Source organism: Eleutherodactylus coqui, chromosome 12, assembly GCF_035609145.1.
Source record: "Eleutherodactylus coqui strain aEleCoq1 chromosome 12, aEleCoq1.hap1, whole genome shotgun sequence".
NCBI lineage: Eukaryota > Metazoa > Chordata > Amphibia > Anura > Eleutherodactylidae > Eleutherodactylus > Eleutherodactylus coqui.
This window is the reverse complement of record NC_089848.1, coordinates 73,870,128-73,897,639: the sequence shown is the minus strand read 5'-3', so window position 1 is coordinate 73,897,639 and position 27,512 is coordinate 73,870,128. Positions and strand designations below refer to the sequence as shown.

Genomic DNA, 27,512 nt, shown 5'->3' with positions numbered 1-27,512 from the left:
CATGGAGAGGCATCCTACTGTATAGCAGAAAGAACTGAAACAAGTCCGTGCAGCATGGAGAGACATCCTACTGTATAGCAGAAGGAACTGAAACAAGTCCGTGCAGCATGGAGAGTCATCCTACTGTATAGCAGAAAGAGCTGAAACAAGTCTGTGCAGCATGGAGAGGCATCCTACTGTATAGCAGAAAGAACTGAAACAAGTCTGTGCAGCATGGAGAGGCATCCTACTGTATAGCAGAAAGAACTGAAACAAGTCTGTGCAGCATGGAGAGGCATCCTACTGTATAGCAGAAAGAACTGAAACAAGTCTGTGCAGCATCAGGACACTTTCTACAAGGCACTAAATAAAATTTCCAATGGTCACTTCACTATTTTAATAGCTGTGGTGATGACCCAGACAGAAAAAAAATCAAATGGTTACTAGGCAACCACAACTAGAAAACCTGCCGAAAATATTAAGGGGAGTTGGGGGCTGTAATTACATGTTCAGTAAAGCTGTAATACTGATTATAGTGTGTTTGTAGTAACAGATATGGGGTTGCCCATTAGGGTAGCTTTTACACATGGCGAAATATTCTGCGTGAAAACATGCACACCAAATTCCGCATGCCTAACATGGATTTTGACGTATTTTTGCAATGGAAATACTGCAGATTTGCAAATGGTGAAAGCGGAAGCATTGGGGTACATAGAAGAGATGAGGCCCCATAGCAAAAAACTTTAATTAGCCCCCCATTATAGTATCCTACTTTACCACCCAGGACAGGAGGTCCTGCTGTTCGTTTTCCATTCCATAGCTTTTAAAATGACCCTTGGGGCCTCTTTAGAGGACGGTCCCACATACAATCTTGCTTCAAGTGCAATCAGAGCTAGGGCCCCCTCTGTCCAAGGGCCCCAGAACAGTCGCATGGTTTGCATATATGGTAAACCCTTAATCTGAAGCAATTCCACTGCAAATCCACTTTAAAATCCACGTGAGAATGAACCATTCAAGGGATATTCCCAGAATGATGACTTATCATCTATAAGCGTCTAATCATTGGGGGTCCAACAGCTGGGACCCCACTGAACACGAGAACAGGAGTCTTGTGGCCCCATTTTAATGGAGCAGAAGCAAAGAATGTACATAACCCTCCCATTCAGTGACGGAGGTAGCCTAGTATGGACTCCGACAATCCCATAGAGTTTGAATGAGATGGCAATGCACATGCTCTACCCGCCATTCCATTTAATCGGGGGGACTAGTACCGCCAGTGATCAGATACTCATCACTTATCCTGAGGATGGGTGGTGAGTTGTCTTTCTAGGAATACCTCTTTAGGAAACATTAACATCTTTGACAGTTACATGGGAACCTCCTACACAGTGAGGCGGTGCACTGGTTTCGGAAGGGAAGGGGGAGGGGCATTGGTCTTCCTTGTTCTTTCTGTATATTAAAATAGTTTAGTAACCATAAAAAAGAGTTTGGCCCTGCAATCCAAAAGAATTAATCAGTTCCAGAACTTTGAGTCACATCACGTGTTTCCACTTTTTGTACTTTTTTTTGTCTAAAACAATGATTAAACATATGAAGACCAAATCGCCTCCAATATTGAGCATTTCATGGCAGGAAATTCGACAAGAGTACACTTCAAAATATTCTGGGGAAAAAAGCCAAAATGAATCTTCCTTGTCAGCCGGTCTGCGGAGATAAGACGAGAGGCTCTTGCAGAGGAGTCGGTATGTGGCTGCGGCAAGTATCTGATGCTGTAATATCAGCGGGATGGCCGCAGCCGCTCTGTCGCTCTTCTCTCAGCTGTTTTTGATTTCTTTTTCTTGTTCTCCTCAGGGACAAAAAAATTACGCTGTTTATGTAGCTGTAGAACGAGTTTTATGTTCGCAGAAAGTTATCACCATCCACACTCCATGAGCATAATGGAATTAAAGATTGTAATGCGGCCATATTGGATCCTGTGCCTGGTGAGGCTTATAATCTAATTTCACTATTTCAAGCACATACACCTCAACGGTAGTGAAGCGTGTAGGAATTTATAAGGATGTAATAGGTTGCTTGGGGATTACCTTGAGATTTGTGCTTTAATGCCCCCCCACCTCCTCTCAATGAAGGGCACATAACTTCTCTTTCTGCTTCCGGTCTGGTCGCCCCTTATCATGTTTGGCTCTATGATTTTTGGGACAATCTTCTCATGTATGTTGCTGCCAGACCAAGAGGGGAGGAAACTAAGTCTATGCAGCATGGGGAAGCAGTCTACTGTATAGCAGAGACCGTAGAACTTCATGTGATGATTACTCTATGTGTAGCCATGTGGTCTGACATAGTGGTCAGCCAGACAGGAGGGATACACTAAGAGGAATCGGAAAGACGAGAGACCTGAAGGTTGCAGGTTCGATCTCCATGTGGTTCAGATAGCCTGCTCAAGGTTGATTCAGCCTTCCATCCTTGCGAAGTTGGTAAATGAGTGCCCAGCTTGCTGGGGGGTAAAAAGATGACTAGGGAAGGCAATGGCAAACCACCCCGCAAAAACAGTCTGTGACGTTGGTCATGACTCAGTGCTTGCTTTACCTTACATACCTCTCAACTTCCAAACAATAAAAAGAGGGACAAGGCCCAGTGGCATGCACAGTGTCAATTTTATGTTAGGTGATGCCCCTTTTACATTAGGCCATACCCTTTGTGTCCCCTCACAGTAAAAGTGCCCCTTAGTTACCTCCCCACAGTAAGAGTGCCCTTTAGTGATGCCCTCACAATAATAGTACCACTTAGTAATACTTTCACAGTAATAGTGCCCTTTAGTAACCTCCTCAAAGTAATAGTGCTCCTTAGTGCAGTTACCTCCAGTGATCACAAGTGGTGTTGTCTCAAACTAGTGATGCCCATTTTCAGCTTTCTTTTCGATCTAGGCCCAGACCACCATGAAGACTTTTTACAGCCACAACTCATCCTTGCACACTCTCCCCATCTTGCCATTCCACCAATGAACCTCTCAGCACTCCACCACAATACTATTGTCCCCCTGTCACTCCATGTAATAGTAGTGCCCAATCTGTGCCCCTACTCGGACTCCATGTGTTTATAGTACAGCGGGTCTGGAAAGTCTTCAGACACTTTCACTTTTTTACATTTTGTTATGTTGTGGCCTTCTGCAAATTAAAATGTCGAGTTTTTCCCTCATTCTGCACACAATAATATGACAAAGTGAAAACAGAATGTTAGAAATCTGTGTAATAAAAAAAAAAAAAGAAAAACGTAACATCTTACTCTAACATAAGTATTTACACCCTGTACCACGGGCGTAACTATAGAGGATGCAGGGGATGTAGTTGCACCCGGGCCCAGGAGCCTTAGGAGGCCCATAAGGCCTCTCTTCTCCATATAGGGAGCCCAGTACTATGAATAAAGCATTATAGTTGGGGGCCCTGTTACAAGTTTTGCATCGGGGCCCCGGAGCTTCAAGTTACGCCTCTGCCCTGTACCATGCCTCGATTTGAGGATTTTCTGCCATTATTCTCTGTAGATCCTCTCAAGCTCTGTCAGGCTGGATGGGGGCCATCTGTGGACAGCCATTATCAGGTCTCTCCAGAGATGTTCGAGGTTCAAGTCAGGACTCTGGGTGGGCAACTCAGGACATCCCTAAGCCACTGCTGTGTTGTCTTGGCTGTGTGCTTGGGGTCATTGCCTTGTTGAACAGTGAACCTTCTGCCCCGTCTGAAGTCCCTTGCACTCTGGATCAGGTTTTCATTATGAAGATCTCTGTATTTTAGCATTCCATCAACCCTGACCGGTCTCCCCGATCGGGGCCTTCCCTCCCTTCTCAATCTTGGCTTCATCAGACCAGAGAATCTTTTTTCTCACAGTCTGAGAGTCCTTTAGGTACATTTTGGTAAACTCCAGGCAGCTTTCATGTGTCTTTTATTGAGGAGAGGCTTCTTTCTGACCACTCTGCCATAAAGCCCAGATTAGTGAGTATCTTTGGAGCTCAGCCAGAGTGACCATTGAGTTCTTGGTCACCTCTCTTACCAAGACCCTTATCCCCTGATTATTTAGTTCAGTGGATCAGCCAGCTCTAGGAAAAGTCCTGGTTGTTCCAAACTTCTTCCATTTAAGAATTATGGAGGCCACTGTGCTTTTGGGAACCTTCAGTGCAGCCTGAATGTTTTTGTAACCTTCACCAAATCTGTTCCTCCACACAGTCCTATCTGAGTTGTACCAGCATGGCTTGGTTTTGGCTCTGATATGCATTGTGAGCTGTGAGACCTTATATAGACAGGGGTGTGTCTTTTAAAATTATGTCAAATCAACTGAATTTACCACAGGTGACTCCAATCAAGGTCTAGAAACATCTCAAAGATGATCAAGAGAAATGGGAGGACCTCAGAACAAAATGTCAAGTGTCGTACAGCTTGAATACTTCTGTCAGCTGCTTCCAGGACGACGATTTGTTGTCTTATTAATAACAATAGTTTAAGAAACAAACATTAAATCGCTTCTCACTCTAATCTATCCCAGACGCCTCTGATATTACCATGAAACAAAGGAGGAGGCAGCAAAATGAAACCAGACACGAGTACATCAGAAGAGGTCGCCGCCGCTCGTGTGGAGCATAGTCATCGCTTCAGATCTGAGGAGCACAAAAAGTTTATTTGAGGGAAAAATCCTTCTTATGCTAAAAATAGAAAAAAGACTTCGAGGATAAAAATAAAGTGAGAAAATGATCCTGTGCCAAAGCTGGCACTCCAAGAAAAGGCACAATTATGTCACAGCATGGTGTCTGAAGAAATGCGGGGTCCATATTTCTTGACCACTCCAACAGCATTTTCCTATGAGGGGCCATGGCATCTAATGCTGCAGCTGGTTATAGCAGGAATATGCCCCAAAAATAGTATCCATGTACAACATCTGTCTGTCCTAAGGAGTAAAGTGGCAACTTAAAGGGGTAATGCCCGAAAGACAACCATGTCCATATACCCTATTAGGTTGTCAAAGAGGAGGGGTCACCTACTGTCCGCTACAGCCCATCCATGCATTACCATCACAGGACTAGCTGCAGTGTAATATTATGTATAATCAGCTGGGACCACGATTCTTTTAAAACCTCACTTCTAAGTAAAAGCAACACCAGGGTGCAGAAGTATTCATGCCGTGGGTCATAAAGGCCAAAGTTCAGTCGCAAATACCAGTTTGGGGGAAAGATTTGTGTCTTCCTTTACAAAGTCCACTCAGTAGTGACAATGACTCCCTCCAGGTCCATCAGTTCATCTGAGGCCCCCTCGGTCTGAAGGTCGGCTGCTACCACTTCAATGTCAGACTTTATCTTGCAGAATGTGCATTGTCCTCAGGCGCCAAGTCCTGTGGTCATCCACTGTCTATTGTATCGCTACCACTATGTGTATTCATCATGGCAGTTCCGGAGAATGAAGAGGTCACAGGACAGCACTCGGGGCTGAAGATGAAGCTTGAAGTTCTTTGTTCATCCTGATGCTAAATCAGTACCTAGCATCTAGATATATGTAACCATAGATATATAATCATCTCCCTATCTGGATGTCTAGGCAGTAGTATTCCTACAACAAAGGCAACGCACTACCAAAGCTTATAGCGACACTTTCACAGCAGATATCTACAATCACCATTAGGGGGAGCGCAATACTCAATCTGTATGCAGTGAGCTCCCTCTAGGGGTGGCTGCTGGCAAACAGAATTATACCATTCATCAATATAACAACCAGACCCCCACTACAGATATGTAATGTACTGCAATGAATTAGCATAGGAGTCTGAACCTAAGAATGGGATGATGCATATTAACCTTACGGCCTGATCAAGCAGGGGTATTTTTGGTCCAAGTGCTGTCCGTGTATTTTACTAACAGCAGATGGAGCCATAATAGCCTATTAGACTATGCAAATGGTCATTTCTTTCACATGGACCATCGGTGCATTCCTAAAAACCCCTGTGTGTCCTATTCTCATCCATTTTTCATGGACTAGAGTAGGACAAGCTGTGAATGGGTTCTATGAAAATCAGACACTGACATGCGTTAGCCAATGGCTTTTCCTGCTGATATGTAGTCATTATATGATATTATATAATAATTACTCTGGATATTTGGCGGGTGGCTCTATAATCTCCATACAGCACCTGGCATGGTTTAGAGTTCACCCCTTTTAGTGGTGGTGATTGGGCAGCGATGTGTGGCATCCACGCATTACATTAACTCCGATAGCAATAATCACATTTTATCTCTGTTCTATTTGAATAAACACTAAAAGCCTCGAGAACCTGAACCTCTATTCATGGATCAGCTCATTTATGAACTCAGTGACTATGGCAGCCTCCTGATACAGAAGTAACACTGAGCAGTTACCTACCGTCACTGTAGCTTTAATACTTAAAGGGCAATTGCTCCTGTAGATCTGGTGCAAAGGTTTATTGTGTTCTGTTAACCAATTGGTAAGTTAAGCAGACTTCCTGGTAACACATCCCTCTAAAACATACAAACTGCTATTGCAGATGTCAGTCCCATGAAATAAAAACCACACTGTGAACATCAGACTACCCCTCCCCTAGTCAGGTGAGCTCTATAGTACAGAGACCTGCAGGGTTTTCTTAAGCAGCAGTCCAGGTAAGACTACAACCTCTGCACCCCAACAGTCATTGATTTGGTAGAAATAAACCCAATACAATTACCAGAGAATACCCACAAAGTCACCAAAGCATGCCCGCTACAGTCTCTGCAGCACACTCACTATAGTCACAGGAGCATGCCCACTACAGTCACCGAAGCATGCCCACTGTACTCACTGGAGCACACCCACTATAGTCACAGGAGCATGCTCACTATAGTCATAAGAGCACACCCACTACAGTCAGCAGAGCAAGTCCACTGTAGTGACCTGAGCACACCCACCACAGTCACTGCAGCATGCCCACTATAGTCACAGCAGCATACTTACTACACTCATAACAGCACACCCACTATAGTCAGCAGACCACACCCACTATAGTGACCAGAGCATGCCCACTACAATCACCACAATGGACCTACAACAGTCACCAAAGCATGTGCACTAGTCACCAGAACATACCTACTACAGTTACCAGAGCAAGTCCACAATAGTGACCTGAGAACACCCCCCCCCCCCCCCGTCTATGATATCCATATGCTTTCATAGGTCTAGAGGAAACCCCTTTAATTCCCTAAAATAATGTCATTGTTCTTTGTAGAGGTGTAATCTGAAATGCTTAGGAACCATGACCTACCATGTCCCATTCATGATATTGTTAAAGAGGACCTGTCATGTCCTTTGGTCAGCGGGGACAGCTGCATATCTTTGGCCCTGCTGTCTATTTAGCTTTTTTTTCCTCTCTACTCCCCCATTCCCTCATACAAAGTCCCATTAAATTCGGCGCCCAGCACTTTGAACTTGCCAATCTACCACTCAATATCAATCAAATCTGACATCATCCATTGACAACAGTGTAGACCGCCCACTTGACTGATTCAAAGCGCCGAGTGGGCGGGGTCTTCATGGTGTGATGTCAAAGCTATGCTGTGTGCTCTGAGCCAATCACATCCCTCTACCCCTGCAGCTTCCCTTCCCCTCTCACAGCATGCATTCTGGTGGACAGAGAAAGCAAGAAGATGCAGCGGCATCCCCCAATCCTCTTCTTCCCTGTCTTTTAGCTACATTTTTTGTGCCCTTTTAAAAAAAGAAAATTTGACACATTTGACCATTTTTTTGAAAATGTATTAAAATTCTAAAACTAAACTATAAGTTTTTTAAATGATGAAATAAAGAAGAAGCTAGAAAGTCTTTTTATACACCTGGGACATGATATTCTGTCGACCGCTTTCTGTAACTTGTCCATTGGCTGTGGAATTCGGCCTCTTGTCGGGTCTGGACTGACTGAGCTCACTGTGGATCAGCAGCGTCCATCTCTGAGTAAATAGTTCAGTACACTGGCTCTTCTGTTGCTGCGGGGTTAACAATTTAGATGCTGGATTGCTCCTTTAATAAGATTCTTTCTGACTCAGAAGCTCCACAAACGAGCAGCCAGGTTCCCGCGCTGCGCCTGCTGCTGCGCTCGTTTCAGCATTGGCAGCATGTCATGAGCAAATATTTTCTTGTCAAATACATTGGTTGATGGACACATCCTGCTCAGTTCTCTGTGCGCCTGTTCAGGTGATGTCATCGGTGCGAGTGACTTCATGGGAACAGGTAAGATGAATGGGGCTGGTATAAGGTGGAGAAGGCGAGGAACGATGTGACGTCAGCAGGAGCGCCCCCTACAAGTCCGTCCTTATGTTTTGCTGCATTAAGTCATTTCCTATAACATGGAAAAGAAGAAATCATCTTATTATAATTCCCACTTCAAAGCGCAGACCTGATGTTTCTCTTTCCCCCTCTTTTTTTTAACATGGAAATTTATACAGAGCAGGTATAGATAGCCTGGAATCCTCTTAAAGGAACCGCATGTTTTAGCAACCCTATTTGCAGGGTCAGGCATGATCAAAGAGGCAAAAAAAAGACTTGTAAGACCTTATTTTTAAATTTTGCCAAAAAATGTTTTTTTCCACCATTTTTACCCTTGGCCTTATGGCTCGTTCATATCTGCATGCAGTGTTATTTCATCCTGGAAATTGCTGGAAGGTATAACATAAGCTGGACCGACCCCATTAAAGTCAATGGGGTTTGTTTGGAGCCGTTGAGTTATATTTCAGGATGGATCCGTTTCATCCATGGATTCCATTTTTCTGCTCCCATGACAGAACACGAAAAGGGGATCCATAGCCGTGATGTGAACGAGCCTCTATATGTGAGACAGAAGAAGTAAAATCACTTGGATACATCCAAGTCTAAATCATAACAAAAACGAGTTTGGCTGGTTTCACACCGCAATAATGGAGCTACAGTTTAGTATTTCTTTTACAGCTGGCAGATCCGCACATCCGCAGCTCTGCTGGATTTTATGGGAAATTCCGGTCATAGCGAATTAATGTTATTCTTTGTATTATGAAATGTTTTACAATTTCGCAAAATATACTTTATGTATCAATTCAATACCCAAATGTTTTCAGGATTGCTGCTTGATTTCATTCTGTAGAAACCTTCATTCTTTATTCCAAGGGATGCAAATCTGTCCTGGTCATGTGGTGGACACTCAGCTCTGGTAACGGTAATGAGTAGTGTTGAGTGAACCGAAACAGTAGGATCCTGTTTTTGGTCGAACTGTGCTAAAAGTTCAGTTTGGCGTGAACCCAAACCTCTGGCGGTTTGTCTCAGGCCAAACTCACTAAAATGGCTTCTTCTTCCTCTTCTTCACCTTAAAAGCAACCCAAAGGGTTCTTAGAAACACTTATAGGTGATCTAAGAGTTATATTGGGCTTTTATGTCTCTTCGACAGTGTTATACAACAGTTTTAGGGGTATTGGTAAGGTTCTGGTGCGGTTCAAACTAATTTAGACCGAATCAAATTTTTTTACCAAAATATGTCGACTTGGCTGGACCGAACTTCTGAAAAGTTTGCCCACTACTCCAGAAGCTCCAATTGTAGTTGAGTTTTCTAGCCAGTAAGGGACCTCCAGAGCCATAACTGACTAGGGTGAAAACCAGAGGTGTCATGAAATTTCAGGACCCCAATATAAAATTTGTAATAGGGCCCCTCACCTAGCAGTTGCCATTTATGCCTTTGGGTCCCTTGGATGCAAGGATGTTAACGACCTGTACCCCTATAGCTGCAGCCATGGTAAAAAAAAGCCTGTTCATTCCATAGACAAATGTTGTCTATAATGATCTTGGAAAATACCTGAGGGTATATTCATACGGGCAAGTTTTAAAGGAACCTGTCACCTGCCTAAAGCGCCACAAACTAACTTATGGCACTGTTAGGGCAGGTGTCAGGGAGCCAGATGAGCTATTCTATATACTCACCTGCTTCCTGGTTCCCGCAGTGTCAGCAAGCCGTTCAAAATCGGACTCTTTTCACAATCCCATACGCTCTCCTATACAAGTCTATGGGTGATTGCGCACAGGACTCTAAAAATAGTCGGATTTTGGTCCGGCGTGCAGACTTTACCGGCAGACACTGCGGAAGTCAGGAAGCGTGTGAGTATAAAAAAAATTACCTCATTTGGCTCCCTGTCACCTACCCTAACAGCACCATTAGTTAGTTTATGGTGCTTTAGGCAGGTGCTAAATTCTCCTTAACGTCTGAGTTTCATTCAACTTTGCAACTGATAGAACATGTACAGAACAAAGACCCAATAAAGACCCAATTCATACATGCAATATTTTTCAATAACCGACAGTCCATGGTAAAAGAAAAAATTGCAGCGTATCCTATTTTGGTACATTTTCGCGAAGGAATGCACTTGTATGGCATGCATCTGCGCTTTTTTGTTTTTACGCATCCATTAACTTCAATAGGCATTTTACAATACATCAATTGAGCTAACTTCCTTTTTTGATGCACGTGAAAAAAAACTATACTCAGATGATACTTACATGTTAAAAACACAAAAAGGCAACAAAAACTGATGTAAAGCGCACATACACTCGCAATGAAATTAATCCGTTTTTTACTGGCTGATATAATCAGAATTAAAAATAAAAGTACAAAAACATTCAAAAATGTTCAAAAAGTATTTTAAGAAAATGTCATTTTCAGCCCTAAATCTTCATAACTCAAATCTAAACAGTGAATTACAAACCGTGCGCCGCGACGCCTCTCACAACAGCGTTCCGTGCTGCAGTATATAGACGCCGCCTGTGATTCGCAGCGTTAATCAGTGTTGTGGGATCTGGGAGCCTGACAGGTCCTTGTGGTTATTCTGCCACACAATGATAATTATGATGAGGGCTAAGATTATGCTAAGGTTTAACTATAGGGTGGGCGGATGAGAGGGCCACAAAAAATGCCCCTTACCCCTCTGCATTCCTATCGCCCCTCATGAATGTGACCAGAAGATGGGAGCCTCTTACATCTTGACGCAGGCTGAAATTTCATAGCCGGTCTTTATTCTGTAGCCGCCGCCATTAGTGGTGAGATATGGATGTTCTGGAGAACATTGTGCTGTGAGCCGCCTGCCAGCCGCCTATGTATATAGGGTTACACACGTAACGCTGGAACCGCCACACACACAAACCCGCCATTTATTACAGATTTGGCTGCGACTTTAAAGCTGAGAGAGAAAAGAAGCCAAACCATATCTTATAATCTATGATACTGCCGCATGTGAACTCACAACAGATGGTTAAGAGGAGGGGGCTTTCTGCAGCTTCGGGGGCTACAAGTCCTTAAAGGGCAACTCCAGCCACCACTGATATTAACAACAATGATACAAAGTTTCATCATAAGTCACATTGTAAAACATCTTGTAAAACTGAATGTAATTACATTGCGGACAGAGCTCAGATGTCTCATTACTGGGAAGAAGCTTGCTTCATTTCTATGTCCTTCCAATGACTTTCATGAAGAGAGAAATACGATCCTGCAGAAAGTAATGAGACTTTTTTTAATGTGAAAATTAGTGCAAAAAATAAATAAACTGGGGCTTACTTACTAATTGCTTTTTTTAGTTTGCACTGTCCAACTTTTACAGGGTGTTAGTAAATGTACCCCATTGCCTAACAGTTAGTTCAAACTTAGACCAGCAGTCTTAAAATATGCCCGTTTATCACGGTAGCGCAGCTGAATGATACATTTTAACACTGTCTAATCTAAGTTTAGACCACCATTTAGTGAGCTAATTGTGCACTGAAAATTGTGCCAAAATTTTGTGCAATTTGGCAAAATTTTTAGTACAATTTAAGTTAAGCCCCTTTTTTATGAAGCAGCAACCCTTTTGTCGGACACAGCAAAAAAAAGTGTCAGAAAGTGCCTAAAATTCATAGTAAATATGGCGCAAAGCATGTGTGACCGTTTCCAGGCACAATTTGTGCCAGAAAACTGTCAAATTTTCAATAGTAAATAAGCCTAATTTTTCGTAGCACTACAGATAAGGCAGACGGATCCGTGGTGAGCGGGCAGAGGCTGATCCCCACCGTACACCATATGTCCTCCACATTCACCGCAGGACACTGAATCAGAGATCTGTAGAAGGTAATCGTGCACAATGGGTGACTGTCATTGTTCTAGAAGCACTGTGCTTGTCATTGTTATGGGGATGACTGTGGCTGTCACTTCTATGGGGAACTGTGGCTGTCACTGTTATGTGGACACGACAACTGTCACTTCTGGCACTGTGGCTGGCATTGTTATTAGAAGGTGACAGTTGTCACTGTAATGGGGGCACTGTCACTATTGTGGGGTACTGTGGCTGTTATTGGTATGGGGGCACTATAACTGTCACTCTTATGGGCCACTGTGGCTGTCACATCTACAGGAAACGGTGGCTGTAACCAGGGGCGTAACTAAAGGCTCAGGGGCCCTGATGCAAAACGTGAGCTGGGGCCCCCCCTCTATCTGTATCTGTACCCGTACCCATACCTAAACCATGCTGCACAGAGACATAACTTGAAGCTTCTGGGCCCCAATGCAAAACCTGTAACAGGGCCCCCAACTATAATGCTTTATTCATAGTACTGGGCTCCCTATATGGAGAAGAGAGGCCTTATGGGCCCCCTAAGGCTCCTGGGCCCGGGTGCAACCGCATCCCCTGCACCCTCTATAGTTACGCCCCTGGCTGTAACTGTTATAGTGACACTTAGTGACGGCTGTCACTGTTATGGAAACTGTGGCTGTCACATCTACGAGGGATTGTGGCTGTCACTGTTATGGGGGCACCAGGACTGTCAGTGTTATGACGCATGGTGTCTATCATTTATAGTGCACAGTGGTTGTCCGTGTTATGGGGCGCTATTACTGTCACGTTTTTTGGGGTGCTGTGGCTTCACAATATTAGGAATGGCTTCGCTTCACTAATGATCCCTGCAGGCTTCTACAATGCTACATATTTCTAAGGGTCCTTTAAACCTTTTCCAATCCAATTTGTATCCTGGTTTTCCTAGGGGGCTTACTCTTTTTCTGCCGTTATACAACGGCGCTATCTGCTGGCTAAAGCCAGTACTGCATGAGGTGACACGTTGGATAGGCTCCGACAGCAGAGAGGCTGGCAATATACAGTAAGAGAACCCCGACGGACGTCTTCCAACATCGGAGCTGTACAGCCTTAAATCATAATGTCTTTAGAGGTCAGACAGTGGATTGGGAAGGGTTAAACGAGCTAATTATCATATATATGAACAGTTGACATCACAACTGACTCGTTGGCTCTCAGGCAGCCTGTTTATACAGCAGATATGTCGTTGGCTCGTTTGTAAGACAATCATTCAATCGTTCACATTCGCTGTAGAAGGACCGAACGAGCGCCGTTTAAACTGAATGATAAATGAACGGGCCAACGAGGACTTTTATGCTGCACGAACTGAACGACAAATGAAAAGCGAACGATTATCATTCGCCATCGGCTCGCATTGAGACCGAACAATTATCTTTCACTTTCAATTTCTTGGAAGGATAATCGTTCCGTCTAAAAGCACCTTCATGCTCCTCTGTAACATTTCCGGCACCCGGCCGCACCCCTCCGACCTTCGCCTCCTAGAACTAGATTATTACAATGGTCATCAGATCCCTGACTCTTAGTACGATAAACAAGAATGGAACGTACCCCGACATCCAGAAAGAACGGTGAGATCCAAGCGCAGGTCACACGTACAATCAGCCTCTTATGCGTGCGAGCGGCCGGGGTATGCAGCTGACAGCAGGCGTCAATTCTATAAATGTTCCTCTTGTCTTATTCTAGTGGGAAGATGCAGGAAAATATCACAAATACCAGTCCAAGCGGTCATGAGGCGAATGCTCCTGACGGCGGGTCACTAATAATGTGCAGGGAGAGAAATACATTAAAAAAAGGAATAAAACAACTAAAAAAACCTAAAACTAAAAATACTAAATTAGTACACAAAGAGTGTAAAAGAAGACTTTTATTAGGATTTATTACAGCAGAGAAGGTTTTGCAGCCAGTAGGGGGCAGCAGAGAAGAGGGAAGATTATACAGCCTAGAGCTGACAGACAAGAATTGGGAATGCAGCTCTGGGAGCGACTGAAGAACAGAATATAAAAATATGAATTCAGTCCTGGATGTAACTAGAGAACACGATATAGTATAAGACTAGAAATGTGATTGCAGCTTTGAATGTGACTGGAGTATACGACCGATAGCACACAAGACTATGCATACTTGCATCACATTTTTGTTATTTTCTTGTGCAGGAAAATAGAGCATGCTGCTTTTTTTTTTTTTGCGTGACCGAATTGCGCACGCAAGATAAGCGCTTGAAATCAATGATTTTTGTTTCCTGTGTATGCAAATACGTCCGTGTGACACAGGCCAAAGACATGGTGGGAATTTACTCTCTGACGTGTATGGGGGTGGTTCAGCTGTACCCCTGAAAGAGGATGTCAGGAGAAAGAAGGATCGGAAACATTGACTTTAACAGCCGATCATTTTGTTCTCCGGGAGATAAGCTAGCGTCAGAGCTGTCTGACTGCGGCTTAAGGTGCCCATATACCTTCTACGATAGACCAAAAGCTTTTCTCCCAGATCCCCATAAGCAGAACGTTTGTGTGTTCAGGGAGATCAGTCAGACAGCTCTGGCATCAGCTTATCTCCCATGTGTAGGGGGGAAACTGCAGTTGGATGAACACTTGTTCCTCCACCAGTTTTCGAAGGTGTATGGGAGCCATCACTCATTGGATGTAGTTTTATGGCTGAATGATGGGCTGGGGGGGTCTAGGAGCGGCATGGGAGCAGCCAACAGGCGAGCCAGGAAGATGCAGGGAAATGTTGGCCGCTATGAGAATTTATTAGACCTTTCACTTTCATCTTGTGGAGTTTACTGGAGAATAGTCAGTGACAATATGTCAGCGGAGATACTTACTATTTATCAAAAGCAGCAATGTTTGGGGGGTTATAATCTAACAACACTCATATGAATCGGGCCTTCATAACAACAAGCAAAATGCTGGTAGATTTATCAAAAATGTTGTTAAGGGCTTAAACAGACAAACGCGCGAACGGAGCGTATTTATGCATGAACAAGCGCACAAAGAAAAAAAAAAGCAGAATTACAGGATGGGACCCATCTTTTCTCATATGTATAAAAAAAATACATGCGAGGAAGATAGGGCAAGGATTATCTTTTCTCGCATGTAGGAATTGCGCGCGAGAAACGCGCTTGTGAGAATGAACCCATTGAGAACTATGGCTTTGCTTCATCACGTTTTACAGGCGTGAATTTCGAGCGTCCAAAAACCTCTGCCAACATGTTTGTCTATTGAAGAGCTTAAACACATGGCGGGGTTTTTGTCCGTTATGCGGCTGTGATCATCGCGGACGCATAACGGGATGAAGCCATTAATTTCAATGGCTTCATTTCACTATCAGGATTCTCGCTCGTTAATTTTATGGGACTTGCCCTATCTTTTCTGCATGTGCGGGAAACATAGGGCAGGATGTATCTTCCGGCTATGGCGCAGAGTTTGAACCGAGAAAAAAAACGAAACTCGGTTAGGCGCAACTACGCTTTGAAGCGGTGCGCATACGGCCGTGTGAAGCTGCCCTAAGGCAGTGGATCCGATTGTACCAAGTCTAGACAATGAACTAAAGACATCAGTAGCTGCTGCAAGAATCTCTCTGCTACAGTGTGTTACAATGTATCAATCTGCTGTCCAGGACATTCAGCTCAACATTGCCTGGACTTGGTAGAATTGTATCCACAGCTGCGACTAGACTAGCTACCGTATGTAAGTTTTTACTGCCTCTAGATCCCCACAAGAGTGTTCTCATTCACTGACAGCAAACAGTGATCTTAAAAATTGGGAAAAAGTAAAACATAGCAACTTTTAGAAAGTTGTAGAACTTTTCATTTGCACCGAGGTCAAGATTTCCTAAGATAGGAAACCTTGCTGGTGTCAAAGGGTCCGCTTGTTGGTATCCAGTGTTATATCTGGTCCTGGGAAAGCTGGGTGACCTCTTTACTAACATGTATTCTGTTCCCACTTACCTAAGCAACAAATCCTGCTAGTGATAACAAGCACAGGAGATGTGCAACCAGAAGGTTTGGCATTCAGGCGTTGGGAAAGCTGGGTAACTGATAACCCATGGACAGAGCTGTGTGTACCTGGAAGCCTGAAAATCTTTGTGCTTATTAAAACACCTCGTCACTAATGATCCCAGCAGTGGCTGTTGGTGAGATCTGGCTTATGGCAGACATTCCAGGAAAGCATGGATCACATATATTACGTTTACGACCGCGCTGAGCGCCAGCTCACCTGTTCAATGAATGTGTTGGCAATTTTTTAAGGCATTTTCTGGTATTATCCAGGGTCTCAGGTTTCCTTCTAGGATTGAAGCCAGTGTTTGGGGAGAAGGCGGACGGCCGTGGAGGGGGGAGGGGCCGCGCTTTCTTTACTCGCCTGAAACCGGACCTGTAAATGAAAAGTTTATGCGGTTCAAGTGACTCCATCAGTTTTAAAACTGGTCCTGGAGCGCGGCCAAGAGCAACACTTGTGCTGTGAAACTTCTAGGCCAAGCTGTGGTCACAGGCATTGTAGAAAATCCCCTCTGCGAGAGGCTCCGCACCAGACTGACGGCGTGCTCAGACAAACGGCCATTTTTAATGCGGGACGGGAAATAATACGCTGGCGGCGGCTTAAGTCTACTGCCTGGAAGTGTCTCAAGACAGGTGCCAGCAACTTCCGAACACTTAGACAATGGCAGCCAGTCCGATAAGCACCGAAAATCCTAAAGAAATCTCCAGGCCTTCCGCCAGTATGTCTCTGTATGGGAAGGCTGGTTGAATGTACATATCAGCACTCCAACATGGTTGGTTCCACATCTTTCCCTGGCTCCTGAAAGGAAAACACAGTTTTGCAGTAATAAAAACCCTACATCGCTAGCAAAATTTCTCCGCAACGCCTGGGCAACCACCAATTATACCACCACCTGCGCCTTGAAAGGATTGTTATCCAGCTTTCTTAGACTCCTGAATGGCAAATCAACCCAGTTGTGAAATTAATAATACACTGCTATTATATGGCTGATGAAGACAGCAGATCGGGGTGACCTCAGTCAGACCACCGCTAGAGGTTCAAGAAGGGTGTTTTGTACCAGCTTTCTTAGGCTCCTGCATGGTAAACTAACCCAGATAAGCAACAAGAAACCCACAGCTGTCGTATTATTGATGGGTTAGCCATATGATCACAATTGGACCATGGCCAGCCTTAGGACTCTTGCACACATGCGTTTTTTCTTACGTGTTTTTGTTTCACGTGATATCACTGCGTTGTATCACGCAAATGTCAATAGGACTATGCGATGCTAAAAACACATTGCACAAAAACCGCATACCATAAAATGCAGCGATATTGCGTGAAAAAAACGTGCAAAAAAATGCAAGTGTGAAAGAGCCCTTATTACTATGTGCGGCCCTTGCGTCTGGAGGTGATCTCCCTCTGGTCCGCCCAGCCAGATGACGGTTTTTCTCCATGTGGTAGCGTCCCGCTGAGCTGCATGAATCCTCTTTCTCCTGCCACTCTCTTCAGTTTTCTGATGTTCTGAGGCACTGCTGTCAGTCCATCGGTGCCCCTACAACACAATATTTTGGTTCTCTCACTGTATTTGTTATGAGCTTGATTCTGGTGCTGTATTTATATACTGAGGTGGGTTCTGCGGCTGTATTTATGTACCGAGGTTAGTTCTGGCAGTGAATTTATGTACTGAGATTGGTTCTGGTATTGTATGTAAGTACTGAGCTTGGTTCTGTATTTGTTACGAGCTTGGTTCTGGTGCTGCATTTATGTTATGAACTTGTTGCAGGTGCTGTACTCATTTTATCAACTTGTTTCTGGTACTGTACTTATGTTATGAACTTGTTTCAGGTACTGTATTTATTGTTGCTGCTGTATTTATGTTATGAACTTATTTCAGGTGCTGTATTTATTTTATCAACTTGTTTCTTGTACTGTATTTATGCTATGAACTTGTTTCTGGTACTGTATTTATGTTATCAACTTGTTTCTGCTGCTGTATTTATGTTATAAACTTGTTTCAGGTGCTGTATTTATTTTATCAACTTGGTTCTGGTACTGTATTTATTCACTAAGCTGTTTTGGTGTGGGTATGCTGCCATCTTGCTACTTTCTGACCAAGAATATCATCAGACTACCTATCAGTGCAAAATACATTATATGTTTTTAAGTTGAGGGGGAAAAAAAATTCCACACAGTTTGCAATCTAACTAAAGAACATCACTGCACAATCACCAAGGCTCCTGAATGGTAACCTGCATAGCGATACATATACATCTCCTGTTCCTATAGTGCTTCTTCACAAGATAGATTTGCCTTTCAGGACTTTAGGAAAGTTGAGTGATGACTGCTGGATTAATAGACACCTAGGTTTCTCAGAAATAGATATGAAGCAGCTGAACAGACAGATGAGAACAGCTCCAAGATAAATAATTACCAAGGAATTTTTGGATTTAGAGGGTCAGGGGTTTTTTGTCTCCAGGAATTCACACCTAAAATAGCGGATTCGGGATATTTCTGTTTGGGCACACAGCTTTCCTTGTGTAAAGGCTAAAAATAATTGAAAAAAGGGAAAATCTCTGTCAATATAAGCGCTGGAGTGTTTGAGCAGAGAGATCGGCAGAGCCAGGAGTCGGTGGTCAGACATGGGGGAACCCTATGGTTTCCTGCAAGACAAGCCTGTAAAGTGTTGGGGCGGCACAATGAGGGGGGGGGGGGCATTAATGATAATATTGTTATTATGAGATGGGCGGCTCTAGGGGCGAGCTTGGGCGGCAGCTGTGCGTTTCTACCTCTCTCCAGTCTTACACCTCTTGTTTCAGGTTTCATTTTTTTTAATATGAATTAAGAAATATTTAATGTGAAGGAGAAAATTTAAATAGAGGCGCCAGTGTCCGACATATACATACCGCCAAACCGTACTTATAGATCCGTGTATGAGGAAATGAAAATAATGATAAAATGTGCCTTCCAAAGAGCACAACCCCAATATCAGCTCTATGTGGGGTCAGAGCTTCATAGTGGAGCAGATTTATCATATTAAATGCAACACAATTCTGGCCGCAAGAAGTTACAATTTAGACACAAGTGTCAAAATTGTAGCTTTCTTTTAAAGTGGGAGGGAACTTGCATTCAGTTACTCAGCCTGTCACATTTGCTATAATTTATGCCAGAAGCTGACATGAGTTAGAGCTGAAACCTACGCCAGCTCATATCTAGTGTGGGTTTCAGTTTGCCACATGAAGGTGCCATCAGACGCAACAATTAAAAAAAAAATCTACTATAGTACTGCTCTCTATGCACAAGAATATAACTACTGTAGTACTGCCTCCTATGTACAAGAATATAACTACTATAATACTGCCCCCTATGTACAAGAATATAACTACTATAATACTGCCTCCTATGTACAAGAATATAACTACTATAATACTGACCCCTATGTACAAGAATATAACTACTTTAATACTGCCGCTATGTACAAGAATATAACTACTATAATACTCTTCCCTATGTACAAGAATATAACTACTATAATACTGCTCCTATGTACAAGAATATAACTACTAGAATACTGCCCCCCATGTCCAAGAATATAACTACTATAATACTGCCCCTTATGTACAAGAATATAACTACTATACTACTGCCCCCTATGTACAAGAATATAACTACTATGATACTGCCTCCTATGTACAAGAATATAACTACTATAATACTGCTCCCTATGTACAAGAATATAACTACTATACTACTGCCCCCTATGTACAAGAATATAACTACTATAATACTGCCTCCTATGTACAAGAATATAACTACTATACTACTGCCCCCTATGTACAAGAATATAACTACTATGATACTGCCTCCTATGTACAAGAATATAACTACTATAATACTGCTCCCTATGTACAAGAATATAACTGCTATAATACTGCCCCCTATGTACAAGAATATAACTACTATGATACTGCCTCCTATGTACAAGAATATAACTACTATAATACTGCCCCCTATGTACAAGAATATAACTACTATAATACTGCCCCCTATGTACAAGAATATAACTACTATAATACTGCCCCCTATGTACAGGAATATAACTACTATAATACTGACCCCTATGTACGAGAATATAACTACTATAATACTGCCCCCTATGTACAAGAATATAACTACTATAATACCGCCCCTATGTACAAGAATATAACTACTATAATACTGCCCCCTATGTACAGGAATATAACTACTATAATACTGACCCCTATGTACGAGAATATAACTACTATAATACCGCCCCTATGTACAAGAATATAACTACTATAATACTGCTCCCTATGTACAAGAATATAACTACTATACTACTGCCCCCTATGTACAAGAATATAACTACTATGATACTGCCTCCTATGTACAAGAATATAACTACTATAATACTGCTCCCTATGTACAAGAATATAACTGCTATAATACTGCCCCCTATGTACAAGAATATAACTACTATGATACTGCCTCCTATGTACAAGAATATAACTACTATAATACTGCCCCCTATGTACAAGAATATAACTACTATAATACTGCCCCCTATGTACAAGAATATAACTACTATAATACTGCCCCCTATGTACAGGAATATAACTACTATAATACTGACCCCTATGTACGAGAATATAACTACTATAATACTGCCCCCTATGTACAAGAATATAACTACTATACTACTGCCCCCAATGTACAAGAATATAACTACTATAATACTGCCTCCTATGTACAAGAATATAACTACTATAATACTGCCCCTATGTACAAGAATATAACTACTATACTACTGCCCCCTATGTACAAGAATATAACTACTATACTACTGCCCCCAATGTACAAGAATATAACTACTATAATACTGCCCCCTATGTACAAGAATATAACTACTATAATACTGCCCCCGATATACAAGACTATAACTACTATAATACTGCCCCCTATGTACAAGAATATAACTACTATAATACCGCCCCTATGTACAAGAATATAACTACTATAATACTGCCCCCTATGTACAGGAATATAACTACTATAATACTGACCCCTATGTACGAGAATATAACTACTATAATACCGCCCCTATGTACAAGAATATAACTAGTATAATTCTGCCTGCTATGAAAAATTACTTACCAAGGAACAGGGTGATTCTGCAGTTCAGAATATTTCAGGAGAGGAGTGAGCTGGGCTCGGGTGGGGATGTGATGTGATGATGTTGGTGGATAGTGCGGCGTTGCAGTATTACAGTATTATCCATATTTCTTGCTCTTGGTGCTCTTATAATTGGTGGCACTGCCCCATATCTCACAACATGATAACTGCAGTCATTCAATTTATACTATCAGTAAAGCTCTACAGCGGGGGGTTGTGTATATGACACTGGATATATGATTGCTTTCTATAAAATGCCACGACAGAGCGGAGCAGCTGGTGATGTGCGTCAGGTGAACCATAAACTTAGAAGAACAGATGAGTGGATGGAAGCAGCTCTCAGTATTATTGCGGTTATATACCTGATGAACGGGGCTGTACATGAGCCAGAGCTCTAGAGATGTGACCTATATGGTCAGAAGGCAGGGTGTCCATAGTTTAGACTGTGGCAGGTAAAAGTTAGAGACTAAAACGCAATTGTAGGTTGAAGAATAGCGTGTGCGGAGCAGAAATCCACTTTCCGCGTCTCTCTAAGGGCTCCTTCACACTGGCGATCGCGATACTGCCGTGAGAAAATCGCGGCATAATTGCAACTTTTTTTCCTCCTTTTTTTGAGCATCAACGCTGCTTTTTCTTGCAAAAAATCACTGCCCCTTGCGATTTTCTTGCACTTTTTTTGCGCGCTTTTGCTGTGATTTTTTAGCACAGAAGTCAATAGGACTTCCTAATGTTAAAAACACATTGCACAAAAATCGCAAGTTTGTGCTCTGCGATGCAATAAAATGGAGACCCTACAGGGAAACCTGGTGCTAAAATCGTGCAATGCGAGAGTGATTGAAAATGAAGCATTATGAAACCAATGATTTGTGATGGTTTCCTTCACATTTCTGATGTTTTCACTCATGCGATGTTGCAATAAAAGACAATCCCGGCATGTCGATGTGCGATTTGTTTTTTTCTTGAACCTCCCATGTTTCCCCATAGAGCCTCCTTTTTATCGCATCGCAGAGAACAAACTTTTTTTGTACATTTTTAACATTAGAAAGTCCTATTGACTTCCAAGCTAAAAGAATCGCAGTGCTAAAAAACGCTTGAGAAAATCGGAAGTGGCAGTGATGTTTTGGCGAGAAAAAGCAGCGCTGATGCTCAAAAATCGCCTGGAAAAAAGGTGCGCTTTTTCTCGTGCTGATATCGCAATCGCCAGTGTAAAGGAGCCCTAAATCTCATAAGACCGCAGCTATGACTAAAGCAGTGAAAACGTACTCGAAGTATCCAGCTTTGGCTACGATACATGCATGAGGCCGTTTCACAGTGCTTCTTACATCTACTCTTCAACTCTGCAATTGGGTTTTTATCCCCTCTCTCTTACATTAGCCACAACACAAAATTAAAATTCATACTCTGGGGCCCCCAGGAACCTATGCACCATACCATTGTGTAGCTCATCTATGCCTTCCTATTCTAGTACGCAAGTTTGACTTACACCCTGTGTAGATTATGCAGATCCGCTATTCTCAATATATAATGGACGCAGCTTACCTCCACCTCCTCCCTGCACAATGACCTCTGCACATGTCACAGGGCATGCTCACAACCATCTCTTCCTGTTCATTGTGTTCAATGGCCCATGAGGCTGCTGTAAATCATTTGTTACTGCAGCTCAAGCATGATGGCCGTCCCCATAGTCATGTACAAGAAAAAGAATTTAAAAAATCTATAGTCAGAAAGTCAAAACTGTAGCAGATGAGTGGATATGGTGGGATGACAAGATGAAAGATTTACTATACTACAAGAACAGTCCTTGCTCCAGCCCATGTCAGCCATGAGTTGTGACAAGACAATTATCCGCCATCCTCTGCTCTAACCTGACCTTGTCTGACACTTGGCATTAGCGCCAGGTACCTGGAGAGGATTGTGGTATCAATAAATTATCACCTGATCTTTCATTCATGGCAGCAGCTGCCCGCGCGGTGGCATCGACAGATGGATCGCTTTCCCAACAAATTTCATTCTCTATAAAACAATTCAGCGCCAAAGATTATGCTGCGCCCTGCAAACAACACGAAAATGAGGAAATGATGAAACATTCGTTGGACGAAACAAAACATTCACACTGCGTAAAGTACAATAACCACATGAAGTATAAAGAATGGTTTAGAATCAACATCTGGGTGGGAAAAGCTGGGTGACAACCAATATGGCCAACATCCCAGCTCCTCACCCAGCTTTCCAGACTACTGAAATCAGTAGGATAAGATCACCTACACTCAAACAAAAAAAACAGAACAGGACGACTGCGAATGACAGCATAAGGGAGATACGCTGTCATGTGTAGTTCAAAATGGCTGTCATACGCAGCGAGAGGCCAGCTCACCACCAGCTCCACAACATTAAAATGTTTTACGCTTAAGGCTCATTTACATGCAAAGATAATCTTTTAAATGACTGAAAGATTTTGCGATCTTTTGCATAAAGTGTTAATGGCCATTAACACTTTATCATCTTCATTTGCATGTAAAAGGGCCTCCAGCGGCTGTTTGCAGAGCTCAGCGTGTGATTAATCACACACCCAGCTGTGCACACAGCTGCAATGCTCTCCTCTTTTCCCCCAGCAGGTTACAATGTTATCTGCCGCCTCCCGCGGAGATAACAGCCTGCGGTCTATTAAGAGACACTTTAAAGGGGTTGTCCCGCGCCGAAACGGTTTTTTTTTTTTTTTTAACCCCCCCCCCCGTTCGGCGCGAGACAACCCCGATGCAGGGGTTAAAAAAACAAACCGCTCAGCGCTTACCTGAATCCCAGCGGTCCGGCGTCTTCATACTTACCTGCTGAAGATGGCCGCCCGGGTCTGCTCCCTCCGTGGACCGCAGCTCTTCTGTGCGGTCCATTGCCAATTCCAGCCTCCTGATTGGCTGGAATCGGCACGTGACAGGGCGGAGCTACACGGAGCCGGCATTCTGCACGAGCGGCTCCATTGAAGAGAGCAGAAGACCCGGACTGCGCAAGCGCGGCTAATTTGGCCATCGGAGGGCGAAAATTAGTCGGCTCCATGGGAACGAGGACGCCAGCAACGGAGCAGGTAAGTAAAAAACTTTTTATAACTTCTGTATGGCTCATAATTAATGCACAATGTACATTACAAAGTGCATTAATATGGCCATACAGAAGTGTATAGACACACTTGCTGCCGCGGGACAACCCCTTTAACTCTCAGTGTCTGAACAATGGATTTTGGGTTCACCTTAAAATCATTGTTCAAATGAAAAGTGCACAATGCCAGCATTTACATGTAATGGTTATCGCTTATTTTTGGCCATTTGATAAACATGTAAATGGGCCTTTACAGTCGTGTATCACGCAGGAACATCAGACTCTACCTTGGACCCTACATCAGTTAAGGGAGCAGAAGTTGCACTTGCTCATAGGATCCTGGGACCAAGAATCTCTTACCTCATACCAGGACTCGGTACAATAAATGGCATTTAGGGTTGGGGTCCATGATAAGGTTGCTCAAGAGCTTCAAGCTTCTCTACTAACCACTCAGTTCTATTATAACCCATGCTGTCAATTGGTTCTAATGTAAAATCGGGACTAATCTCTCACCTGTAGACACTAAGCATGGGTTCTTCACCCTAAATAGCCTTTGGATAATGAGGTGATCAGGATTACACTAACACCTGATTGTGACCAACATCTTCTGCCTATGGGCTCAGTTATATCTATGGAGCTTCTTCATACACGACAAGAAGTCTATAAGAGTAACTAATGAGATATTTTCACAAGACCCCCTCTTCACAATATAAATGAACCCTCACTCTTCATATCAAGAGCCTTGGACTGGCTCCATGTAGATATGAGGAGAGATGCCCCCTATAGGTCTCGGCACACCATCAGCATCTCATTAGCAGCAGATCATTGATGTCCCTTGGCCAACCTCGCCAGTGTGATAGAGGGATGTGTTATCAGAGCTGACACTTTACAGATCTGCTCTTCTCCAACAAAGCAACTTCCTATCACATCGAATAAAACTGCTGAGGAAGCAGAGATAACAACACACACAAAGACTCTGGGAAAGCAAAGCTACAGAGACCCATAGAGAAAGCGCAGAGCAAACTATTCCGATAACAGAAGATGCGCGCATTGTCATTGGAGCCAACCTCGCCAAAGAAACATTCTCATAATTCACAAGCATGTTGGGTGCCACTAGTATCTACAAAAGAGTAACATATCCGATGTACCGTATTTCTCGCTTTATAAGACGCACTGGATGATAAATCGCACGCAGGTTTTAGAGGGGGAAAGTAGGGAAAAAATATTTTGAACTCACCCAGGGATTCTGGTTGACAGGTGATGTTACCGGGCGATGGACGGCCACTTCTATGCCTTGACTTTCTCTTTCACAGGAGAAGCAGCAGAGCTCTGTAACAGCGGCGTTCGTGTACGGCGGGAGGAAGGGAAGAAGCCAATTGGTTGAGGTGGGGGAGCAGTTCCCGCCGGTGCTCACCACCAATCAGCAGTATGCAGAGGAGAGAGAACTCCTAACTAATCGCACATTTGTACACGGGATTGCGAGGTTGTTTGCACAACAGCAATTTAGTTTGTGCGATCGCGTGTTAAACTCACATTCGCGCCAAAAATGCCCGTTCACGACGGACAGCTTGTATTATGGCACGTTCGCTTTATAGAATGCACTGACGCTTTACCAACACGTTTGGAAGAAGAAAAGTACGTCTTCTAAAGTGAAAAATATGGTAACTACTATACTCTTGTACATAGGGGGCAGTATTATAGTAGTTATATTATTGTACATAGGGGGCAGTATTATAGTAGTTATATTCTTGTACATAGGGAGCAGTATTATAGTAGTTATATTCTTGTACATAGGGGGCAGTATTATAGTAGTTATATTCTTGTACATAGGGGGCAGTATTATAGTAGTTATATTCTTGTACATAGGAGGCAGTATTATAGTAGTTATATTCTTGTACATAGGGGGCAGTATTATAGTAGTTATATTCTTGTACATAGGGGGCAGTATTATAGTAGTTATATTCTTGTACATAAGCGGCAGTATTATAGCAGTTATATTCTTGTACATTGGGGGCACTCTTATAGTAGTTATATTCTTGTACATAGGGGGCAGTATTATAGTAGTTATATTCTTGTACATAGGGGCAGTATTATAGTAGTTATATTCTTGTACATAGAAGCAGTATTATAGTAGTTATATTCTTGTACATAGGGGGCAGTATTATAGCAATTATATTCTTGTACATAGGAGGCAGTATTATAGTACGGTAGTTCTATTCTTGTACATAGGGGGCAGTATTATAGTAGTTATATTCTTGTACATAGGAGGCAGTATTAAAGTACGGTAGTCCTATTCTTGTACATAGGGGGCAGTATTATAGTAGTTATATTCTTGTACATAGGGGGCAGTATTATAGTAGATATTCTTGTACATAGGGGGCAGTATTATAGTGGTTATATTCTTGTACATTGGGGGCACTATTATAGTAGTTATATTCTTGTACATAGGAGGCAGTATTATAGTAGTTATATTCTTGTACATAGGGGGCAGTATTATAGCAATTATATTCTTGTACATAGGAGGCAGTATTATAGTAGTTCTATTCTTGTACATAGGGGTCAGTATTATAGTAGTAATATTCTTGTACTTAGGAAGCAGTATTATAGAAGTTATATTCTTGTACATAGGGGCAGTATTATAGTAGTTATACTCTTGTACATAGTGGGCAGTATCATAGTAGTTATATTCTTGTACATAGGAGGCAGTATTATAGTAGTTGTATTCTTATACATAGGGGGCAGTATTATATTATTAATATTATTTTACGTAGGGGTCAGTTTTATAGTACTTATAGTCTTGTACATAGGGAGCAGTATTCAACCTTCAACCATGCAGGGAATGAACTCGCAACTTTCAGGTCGTGAGTGTGAGCTTAGGACTTCATTTCTGTTGTATTAGAGTGTCAGTGCTGAGAGAAGTCCTGGAGGCGAGCATGTAAGCATCGAATTAGAGGGGCGTTTAATCTCAATGTGTTTGCTGATCGGAGTGTGCCGGCTGGGTGGCGTACAGACAAGAGGGGGGCAATGTATGGTGTCCGGCGCCGTGAAGAGCTATGTGGATGAGAGTGATGAGTTTGAATTTAGTTCTGTAGTGTATGGGCAAGCAGTGCAGCAACTAGCATAATGCAGAG

General features: G+C 42.9%; 2 protein-coding genes and 1 long non-coding RNA gene across 5 annotated transcripts in view; 2 read left to right on the top strand and 1 right to left on the bottom strand.

Moving 5' to 3' along the window:
• ALS2CL (ALS2 C-terminal like) overlaps positions 1-27,512 on the top strand; it is a 703,387-nt gene that overhangs the window by 255,425 nt on the left and 420,450 nt on the right. The window lies entirely within an intron of this gene.
• PTH1R (parathyroid hormone 1 receptor) overlaps positions 1-27,512 on the top strand; it is a 210,624-nt gene that overhangs the window by 25,881 nt on the left and 157,231 nt on the right. The window lies entirely within an intron of this gene.
• On the bottom strand, positions 7,813-25,730 carry LOC136586767 (uncharacterized). 3 transcript variants are annotated; one of them, XR_010787332.1, is made up of 5 exons: positions 25,619-25,730; positions 16,339-16,494; positions 13,673-13,803; positions 11,401-11,494; positions 7,813-8,331 (listed from the first exon to the last, which is right to left on the bottom strand). It is a non-coding gene; the product is annotated as an uncharacterized lncRNA (long non-coding RNA). The 3 variants fall into 3 exon arrangements; XR_010787333.1 differs by lacking the exon at positions 25,619-25,730 and having other exon boundaries at positions 13,673-13,880; positions 16,339-16,645; XR_010787331.1 differs by lacking the exon at positions 25,619-25,730 and having other exon boundaries at positions 16,339-16,645.